We start from the raw sequence: 10,024 nt of genomic DNA on the forward strand, positions 1-10,024 counted from the left end.
GCAGTGCTATTATCTGTGTAATAACTGTTAATATTCTAACAAACATTAATTCCAGAATATATAGAAAAGCTCCAGAAAGGCTGCCTGAGACTCTCTCCTGCTCTCAATTCTCACTACTTGGTGACTTGGTCCCACAACAGAACCCAGCACCACTGTCCACCATCCAAGCTCCCCTGTGGACAGGTGCACTGTTTAGGAATCACTTCTCAAATGTAAAAGCAAAGTACCAGAACCCACAGGGTCTTCTTTCCTCCCTCTCACTTACTGAAACACTTCCCAGCCAACCCTGAAGGAAGACTTGTCAATCCGCCTGCTGCTGCTGCTTTTCTTTTCTTTTCTTTTCTTTTCTTTTCTTTTTTTTCTCTACAGTCTCACTGTGTCACCCAGGCTGGAGTGCAGTGGCATGATCTCATCTCACTGCAACCTCCACTTCCTGAATTCAAGTGATTCTCCTGCCTCAGCCACCCAAGTAGGTGGGATTACAGGCATGCACCACCATGCCCAGCTAATTTTTGTGTTTTTGGTAGAGACGAGGTTTTACCATGTTGGCCAGGCTGGTCTCGAACTCCTGACCTCAGGTGATCTGCCCGCCTCGGCCTCCCAAAGTGCTGGGATTACAGGCATGAGCCACCGCGCCTGGTCTGCATCTTCTTTAGTATGATATTCTTTCCTGTATCAGTGGAGTCTGCAGAAAGGGTGTGTCTTTTATTCCCCTTTTCCTGAGGAAGAAGATATCTTCCCTGGAGTCTTTGTTCTAGTCCAGAAATCCTTCAGTGGGTCTTCTCAACATCACACTCATAGTCCCTTATTTGTAAGCAACAGGAAGTTCTTTTCTAGGTAAAATGAGAAGTTATGTAAGTGTGAAAATCGCCAGATATTTAGGGAGCATGTCCCAAGTGCCCAGTTCTGTGCTAGGCAAATAGAACCCAGGAACTTTTTGTCTTTTATGGCAAGAGAATGTTCATGAATGGAGCAAACAAGCATAGGTGAGTCTTGGGAAAAGGAGTTTGACATTTCTTCCATTTGAGTACCTCTGAGTATCTGTTTTCCCATTTTCACTCACAACACAAGTTAAAGTCACCTAAAAAGTGTCATTTTTTAAAATGTAAGCAAAGAAAGGGACCTTAGAGATCTTCTAGCTCAGGGTTTGCCAAACAGGTTTTCTCTCCAATGCCAATATCAAAGGAGTGGAAGTGTTGCTTGAATTGCTGAGGTGACAATTTCAAGATGGCATCTGAGCTTGTAGGGCAAGAGTGTTCTGATCAATATAGTGATATATGCCAAGGGACCAGTCTTAACTTGGGTTCTTCCTTAGACGTTGGGCTTGAGATGGGGTACTTGTGGAAATTATTTAGTCAAGGAGGCTCTCAGAAGGAGAGAGAGAAAAGGAGGCTGAAGGCAGGGAAGAAAGTTAAGCAATGATGTGCTCTCAGCTGGGGACCAACCTGGGCCACTGCAGTGTGAATTGAGGCAGGGGGCTAACCTTTCATACACTGGTGGTTGGTCATTGGCTATGGATGTGGGGACGGGGATGGTGCATACCCCCAGCCTGGTGGCTCTCCTCAGCAGAGGGCTATTCTTGGAAGAAGGGAGCAGCTGTCAGTCATTAGCCACTGACACTCACAGCAGCTGGGCAGTATGTGCAGCAGCCCAGGAAAGCGAGTCTGGGCAGGGTACCAAGAATGTCCACTAATGGCGGTCCACTGGCTAGGCAGTTAGCATCCTTAAATAGAGCACATCAGCTTATTTACAGGTGAGAAATCTGATGCCCAGAGAGAAACACTCAAGTCAAAATTCCTTTGCATACCCTCAGGGTTCTCCATAGTTTGACTCTATGCTTAGTTACCAATCCTCTTCCACCCTCAGAGCATGGAAGACATGCTAGTCCTGTTGATGCCTTCTTCCCCAGGGATTCTGGCACTTCTCCTACCACCATGCCTTTGGTCATGCTTCTCCTGCTCTGGCAGTATGTGAAATATCCTTCCTCACTTTTCTATTGAGCAATTTGAAATACCCTGTAGACCCATTTCATAATATTTGGAGTGATAGAGCCATCACAGATTGCCTGAAGGGGGTCTTAGCCCCTTTAAAAAGCATCTGAAAGGATTTATATTCTCAGAGCAGGTGATCTGTAGGAACCCATAGATTATCTATAATGCCTGTGCTGCCATTATAGATCTCCTATAAGTACCTACAGAACATTATGGATTTATTGTAGAATCCCACAGATTGCCTATGGTAATTGTGCCATGTTAAATAGTCTTTCATTCAACTGTCTAGTGAGTGTTTACTATGTTGTGGAGAAACCAGGTGAGCAAAACTGACAAGGTCTTTGTCCTTATTCTAAGCATAAAAAAAAGATTCAATATGCAGGAAATGAATACATAATTTCAGATGGCGTTAAGCGCCATTGAGAATGACTAAGGAAAATATTCAAATTTCATAGGTCAAGGAAAGACTTCTCTGAGGAGTAACATCTGAGCTGAGATCTGAACAGCGAGAAAGAGTCTTGTCAGGAAGGTCTGAGAAAGGATCCCTCTGGACAGAAGAAACAGGAAATATACTAGCCCAGAGGAAGGAATGAGCTCAACATAATTCAGAAACAGAGAAAATGTTGGGGTGTCCAGGAAGTGGTGAGAGAGCAAATGAGGGAGGGGCAATAGTAAGAACACTGGACAAGTAGTAGGGGTAAAGAAATAAAAGCCAGCCAGGTGCAGTGGCTCATGCCTGTAATCCCAGCACTTTGGGAAGCCGAGGCCGGCGGATTACGAGGTCAGGAGATTGAGACCATCCTGGCTAACACAGTGAAACCCATCTCTACTAAAAATACAAAAAATTAGCCAGGCGTGGTGGCGGGCACCTGTAGTCCTAGCTACTCGGGAGGCTCAGGCAGGAGAATGGCATGAACTTGGGAGGCAGAGCTTGCAGTGAGCTGAGATCGTGCGACTGCACTCCAACCTGGGCAACAGCGAAATTCTGTCTCAAAAAAAAAGAAAAGAAAAGAAATAAAAGCCACAGCACTTTCCCTCAGACACACTCCATTCCCATAGGGCGCTTGTAGATAGCAGCAGTTAGTACACTTACTATCATAGTAAGACCACCTGTGGGTATTTACACACTGTTTCAGTACTTACAGAGGCCCTCACACTCCATTATGATGATCGTATTTCATTATGAACTGCCTGGAGGAACATGACATGTCATCTCCAGTCATGAGTTGTTAGTGATGACCTGAAGACAAGTAGTTCCACTGTAAACCCTTAAGATGCTTTCAGTTGGTAAAGCTTGCTGATTGTGTTTGCAGCATCACTAAGAATTGCTTGGAGATTGTTTTTAAATCCAAGACTGTTCCAAAGAACAATTTTTTTTCCTCTGACTCAATTTTCTCTCCCTCTTATTGATTAACATGGGAAATTAATCCCAAGCAAGTAATTGGTACAAATGACAGCACCCAGCTACAAACATGTCCCCCAGTATTGTCAGTTATGATTAGTTACAGTTCCAAGTAGTACAATAATATTGGTTTAAATAAGAGAGAAGTCTGTTTCTCTTTCACAAATAAGTCAGAAGTTGATGGTCCTAGAGTGGATTTGGTAGTGCTACTCTGTGAAGTGCTCAGGAATCCAGGCTCCTTCCAGCTTCCTGCTCTGCCCTTCAAGATGGCTCTTCAGCCATTACATCCATGTTCCAAGTAGCAGATGTAGAAGGAAGGGAAGAAAAAGCAAGAGAGTATGCTAGTTATTTGTTGAAGAAAGCTTCGAGAAAATGTCCAAATATACTTCTGCTGACCTTTGACCAAAACTTAGTCACGTGGCCACAAAACAGCAAGGAGGCTGTAAAATACAGTATTTATTCTTGCAGGGCACAGGCCTGACAGAATATTGTCTTACTAAGAAAGAAGGCAAAAATGGATAATGAGGAGAAATCAACAGCTTTTACAATACCCACTATGGAAACAACTCATGTGACAAAATTCACATTAGTAAAAATGCCCCAAACCAGTGGTCGCTATCCCTAGGATGTTAAGAAATAGTAAAACTAAATTTAAAAAGAGAAGGAGTCCAACATAGTACTGGCAACCTATAATTTTTCCAAGCGAGGATGTGAAAAACGGCTTAAACCCATCACCCACTGTCATAATCATCTCACAAGGAAAGAAGACTGTATCACAAAAGAAGAAAGGACTTACTTACTCCTTAGAAATGTTTTAATGGATTAAATTTAGCTTTTGTGGGAGGGGGGAATAAACTTATTTTTTTCATTTCACCACAAAACAGTGAAAGCTTCATCACGGACCAGTATTATTAAGTGGTGCTTCAAACTGAAAGCATTTCTTTAAGACAGTATGATACTTTCTGTTTCTAAAAGCTCCCCCAAGTTGCAATAATAGTGACCGTTTATCTAGAGCACAAACCATTAACTGATGGACCTTAGGTCGGGTTCTGTTCATAGACATTGTGTTTGATCTGATCAGTAATTTGGTTTTTTGAGGTTTTTTTTTTTCAAACTTTGAATTTGTTGTCAATATGGAAAGCTTAAGAGATTTTGCATAAAAAGTAATAATCATTCTTGCTTCACTTGAAAAGTGAGAAGCTCTGGCACACAAGGGCCCTCATTTCCACATGGTCACTCCCAGCTGGATGCAGCACAGCAGCAGCTGCCCCTTTCGATGGGTACACACTTGCCAATTCATTACGGGTCCACCTGGCCAGCCTCTCCTTTATGCAATATGCCAGGTCCCTGTGGAAACCTGAGTTTGTGACTCCTCATTTCATGCTACCAATATACCGGTATTTAGATACATACTTCTAAACTTCACATCAATCTGAAAATTAAACATTATTATCACCTTTTCACTAGAGCAAAGAACAAAGCAGTAAGGTGACTTGCCCAAGACTGAAGCTAATAGGTGCCCACCTGGAATTTGAACCCAGGTCTCTCTGACTCCAAGGCCTGTGTGCCTTCCGCTGTGCCACCCTAGCTTCCAGCAGGCTTCTGACCCACATCTCTGTCAGCCCTCGCACAGGTAGAATTATTCATGCCATCTGGTTTTTAGGACTTTCTTAGAATTAGCTGAGAAAAGTTTTGAATTTCCTGTTTCTCTTGCAATATTATTTTAGGCTCCTTTTCATATTTATTTTTGAGGGGGAAAATATCCTGGGGAAGGAATGGTGGTTCAGAGAAGAACATCGCCATCTATCATGCAGACACAGCATGCATTTAAACAGCTCTGAGTACATAAATTGGTTACTTAATCGGCCCTAGCTAATCCATAGAGTGCAGAAGCCAAACTACAGTACGGGAAACAGCTTTTACACATGGGGTGCACACATCTGACAGAGCCTAGGGTTCTTGGAGCAGCTGCTGAGTGAGGCTCAAGGCCTTCTGACCCTCCCACCTGCTGTAGGCTCCCAGTGCCTCATGGGTAGTTGTTTTCAGAACATGAGGCAAGCTGGAGCCTTTCATTAGAGAAGCAATTCTGAAACAGAATGAGAATTTTGAAATGTGTATGTCTGAGTTTCTTTTCATTCACAACTGGACTTCTTTACTTTAAGCTCCATGCTGCCAACTTCAAGTCAGTTAGGGAAAAACATAAAAATAATACTACCTGCTATATTCACATTACACACATTCCAATTTTCCCTATAAAATACTACATACTTATGAAACATATTTAACTATGACATTATCAACTATTTCCAGATCATTCCATTTAATAAATGTAGGCTACTTCCTTCAAATCTCCTGAGTTGTGTTGACTGCTGTGTGTCAGGCATGAAGGGCAATAGGTGTGTGGATAGCAATAAGATACAGTCCTTGCCCTCAAGCCACTCTTCACCTCATGTAGAAGACACCCATGTAAACATACAGTTCATGGTTTCCTTCACTGATGCAACAAATCCTTTTTTTAATGTCTCCTATGACCTAAGCATTCTTCTAGGAACTAATCCCTATATTTATAAAGTTTACAGTTTACATTCTAGTTGTGGGGTGGGGATGGATTCATTTCCTGTGGTCAATATAGCAAAATACAACAAACTTAGTAGCTCAATACAATGTGAATTTATTATTTTAAGGTTCTGGAAATCAGAAGTCAGAAATCCATTTCACTGGGCTGAAATTAAGACCTTGGCAGCCCCATTTTCCTTCTGGAGGCTCTAGAATCCACTTCCTTACCTTTTCCAGCTTCCAAGAATGCCTGCACCTGTATTCCTTGACCCATGGCCCCTTCCTCCATGTTCAAATCCAGCAGCATAGCATCTTTTCCCTGACCCCTGATTCTGTCCTTACATCTTCTCTCTCTAACTCTGATCCTGCATCTCCCTTTAATAAGAACCCTGTCATTATATTGGGCCCACCCAGATAATTCAGAATAATTTCCCCATCCCAAAAGCACTAATCTAATCATATCTGCAAAGTACGTTTACCATGCATGATAACATAATCACAGGTTTTGGGGATTAAGATAGGATGTGGACATCTTTGGGACCATTATTCACCCTACTACAGGGACAGACAGTAAACAACTAAATTCACACACACACACCCATGCACACACCCGCACACACACACACACACACACACGATCATGCCAAACATGGATATGTGAAAATGGCATAGGGTGAGGGCAGAGAGCAAGACAGGAGTTGCTATTTTAGGTAAGAAATGGATCTTAGGAGGTGACGTTTATAGCTGAATGAGTGAGGGAATGAGTCCTGGGGATGTCTGTGGGTAGGTGCTGGAAGCTGAATGATCAGTAGGAACAGCAATGCACAGAATCTGAGACATGAATGAGCTTAATGTGTTGAAAAAGCAAAGGGGCCAATGACACTACATCAAACTTGGTGGGGGGGTGTTATGAAGGAAGTCAGGTATGGAATTTGAAGTTTATTCTAAGTGCAATAGGAAGACCTTAGAGGATTTATAGCAAAAGAATGAGGTATCTTGATTAATACTTTCAAAAATGCTATTCCTTTAGGAGATCTGATTGCTGGGGTGGCAAGAGTAGATGTAGCAAGCCTGCTAGGGGCTGCTGCCAGACGGCCCAGGACAGGCATGATGCAGGCTTGAGTTGAGGTGATATCAGTGGAGGTAGAGAGAGGTGCTCAGAGTCAAAGTACACCTGGAAAGGTTAGTCTGCTTGGCTTGCCAGTGTTCTAGCTGTGGGGGCTTGGAGGAAAGGGTGGATTCGGAGGACCTCTAGGCATGGGATCCGAACAGCACTATGAGATAGGTGTCCTGCGACACTAGAGAGATGACTAAGCCACAGTTGCAAATTTTATCAGTAACTTCGTTGTAGACAAGTAGACTTTGTTCACTACAATAATAACTATTCAGATTTCTGCATATAATCAGCCTTTGCCTTATGTTTTTATTCTTTTCCCTCAAAAGAAATTCTAATACTATGGAATCTGTGATGCAGGAGGTGATAGAACAATAAACATTCTGGGGGTACCCTCAGGAAAAAGATCTGTTTCAGCTGAGTTACCTAAAAGGGAAGGCAGGAATCTTGCTGCTGAGCAGGGCACAGGTTCTCACCTGTTAGCTCTTGGAGTCTACCTTGAGACCTGCACATGCCAGGTGCCTGAGTTCGGGAGGCCCGAAACTGGCACACTTGGAAAGATAAATGCAAAAAAAATAAAAAAATTAAAAAAGCCACTGCACGCCAACAGTGAGATAGCTGAGCAGAATTGTCACCGACAGTGTACTGATTCATTCTGGTGCAAAAGCAAGCATGAGTGAAACTTGAGGATTGCTAGATAAGCATCTGCCTTCCAGGAGTTTATAGTCCAAAAGGAAGATAAGCATCCAGAAGTAACTAGAGCCCTGAGTGCAAAGTTAAGCACTCGAGGCTTTGACTTTTGAAAATTAAATGAAAATCAATAAGATCACATGCAAGACTGATATGGTTTGGCTGCATCCCCGCCCAAATCTCATCTTGAGTTGTAATCCCCAGATGCTGAGGAAGGGAACTCATGGGGAATTGGATCATGGGGGTGGTTTCCCTCATGCTGTTCTCGTGACAGTGAGTGAGTTCTCATAAGACCTCATGGTTTTATAAGCATCTGGCATTTCCCTTGCTGGCATTCATTCTCTCTCCTGCTGCCCTGTGAAGAGGTGCCTTCTGCCGTGATTGTAAGTTTCCTGAGGCCTCCCCAGCCATGTGGAATTGTGAGTCAATTAAACCTCTTTTCTTTATACATTACCCAGTCTTGGGTATTTCTTATTAGCAGTGTGAGAATGAACTAATACAAAGGCAGTGTAATTTTGGTTAAAAGCCTAGGTTCTGGCACCAGACTGCTGGGGTCAAACAAAACTTTGCCTGGTGACACTGGGCAAGTCCCATAATCAGTCGGGGCCTCTATTTCCTTGTCGGTACATCGAGATTGACAATCATGCCTTTCTCATGGGGTTAAAATGAATCAACATGTGTAGAGAGAGCTCAGATTAGTGCCTGGTTCATGGTGAGGCTCAGCAAGAATCAATGATTGTTAATGCATATCAGAAGCTTTTGACTTAAAAGCTCAATAACTGGGAACTACTTTTACTATTATATAGAGGAACAGATGAATTCACTCCACTTCAACAGGAGTGTCTTACAAGCCTACTGTGTGCTCAGAATGAAAAGATAACTGGCAAGTCTTGAACTGCAGAGTCCTCAGTATAGAAGAGAGGACAGATCAACAGCAACACAGTTCAATTAGTGGAAGGAGGGCTCCAAGAATCAATGGCTGAGGAGCCACAGGAGCATACCAGCAGAGGATTCTAGTCTGGTACCTGACAATTAGTGGGTGCCCAGTAAGTATGCATCCCTGCAGCCATTTCCAAATAGTTCTAACTTTGTACTTGTCCAGAAGAATTCTATTTGTCCAGAGTATGTTATTTTTAAAATACAACAAGACTGTGTTTCAAACAAATTGATCATAAATTTGAGATGTATGCTAAAGTGACTAAACAAGATGTTTTAACATCTGGAGTGTAAAAAAAATGGTGGGGTCCGTGTTTCTAAGTTTATTTTTTGACATAATGCTGAAATTTTAGCAAGTATATTGTTTGTTAAAATAGCGTTTTAGATTTCTTTTGCCTTTTAGAATTTTCAGAGTGCCTTCATGTTACTTTATTTAATCTTCATAAAAAAACCAGTGACTATCTATCCTGAATTTTCAGATGAGGAAACCAGGATCCATTTCTGTAGACAATGGCAAGTAAAGGAAAATGCATGCAGGCATACCATCTAATGAACTGCTCTTTTTCCCCTTTTAGATTGTAAAGTCATCCCTGGGTATATGTGGAGTAAATTTGTCTCCAGGATCCCCCTCAAATACAAAAACCCACAGATGCTCAAAGTCCTTATATAAAATGGTATAATATTTGCATATAACAAACACACATCCTCCTGTATCCTTTAAATAATCTCTAGATTACTTATAATACCTAACACAATGTCAATGCTACATGAATAGTTGTTGTACTATATTGCTTAAGGAATAATAATGAGAAAAAAAGTCTGCATATGTTCAATACACATACAATCATCCGTTTTACTTTCTGAATATTTTTGATCCGCAGTTGGTTGAATCCACAGATGCAGAACTCACAGATACGGAGAACTGACTGTATTTATTATTTCAAGAAAGCTTCCAGCCTCTAGTCCAGGGATTACAAATGCAAATGTCTGTCGGGGCCATGCTCAGAAAAAAGGTATAAATAGGTTTGATGTAAGGTCAGAGGGAGTTGGACCCGGCTAAACTGGGGGGTGTAATGCACACCCAGGCATTCAAATTGCTATTTATATTTATAACCTGCATTTTTATGACACATAATTTTATCAAGGCAGAATTAAGCTCAATATCAAATATCCTCACAATAACTTAAAGATGGTAAGAGTGAAGGATTTCCCCTATTTGACAGATAAGGAAACGGAAGCAGAGTGAATTGACTTCAAGTTAATAGAAGAGCTTAACCACCAGTCAGTAGAATGAAGGCATTAAAAACATATGTTTTGGAACCTGGTAGATTTAAT

Source organism: Chlorocebus sabaeus, chromosome 20 (assembly GCF_047675955.1).
Source record: "Chlorocebus sabaeus isolate Y175 chromosome 20, mChlSab1.0.hap1, whole genome shotgun sequence".
Taxonomy (NCBI): domain Eukaryota; kingdom Metazoa; phylum Chordata; class Mammalia; order Primates; family Cercopithecidae; genus Chlorocebus; species Chlorocebus sabaeus.